The sequence below is a fragment of the Mastomys coucha genome, chromosome X, assembly GCF_008632895.1.
Source record: "Mastomys coucha isolate ucsf_1 chromosome X, UCSF_Mcou_1, whole genome shotgun sequence".
In the NCBI taxonomy this organism is placed as follows: domain Eukaryota; kingdom Metazoa; phylum Chordata; class Mammalia; order Rodentia; family Muridae; genus Mastomys; species Mastomys coucha.
In genome coordinates this window covers 122,885,117-122,885,420 of record NC_045030.1, presented here as the reverse complement: position 1 = coordinate 122,885,420, position 304 = coordinate 122,885,117, and the positions used below count along the sequence as shown (strand labels likewise).

At 39.1% G+C, this 304-nt stretch overlaps 1 pseudogene; it reads left to right on the top strand.

The window, feature by feature from the left end:
* The first annotated feature begins 208 nt into the window (after positions 1–208).
* Positions 209–304, top strand: LOC116095993 (annotated as a pseudogene).

The following is a 304-nucleotide window of genomic DNA, read 5'->3' as shown; positions in this document are numbered from 1 at the left end:
ATATACTCACTTGATATTTAACAAAACAGCTAAAACTATCTAGTGGAAAAAAGATAGCAGTTTCAACCAATGGTGCTGGCTCAACTGGTGGTTAGCATATAGAAGAATGCAAATCGATTCATTACTATCTCCTTGTACAAAGCTCAAGTCCAAGTGGATCAAGAACGTCCACATAAAACTATAGAAACTAATAGAAAAGAAAGTGGGGGTGCTTGCTTCGGCAGCACATATATAAGATTGGAAAGATACAGACGAGATTAGCATGGCCCCTGCGCAAGGAACACAAGCAAATTCGTGAAGCGTT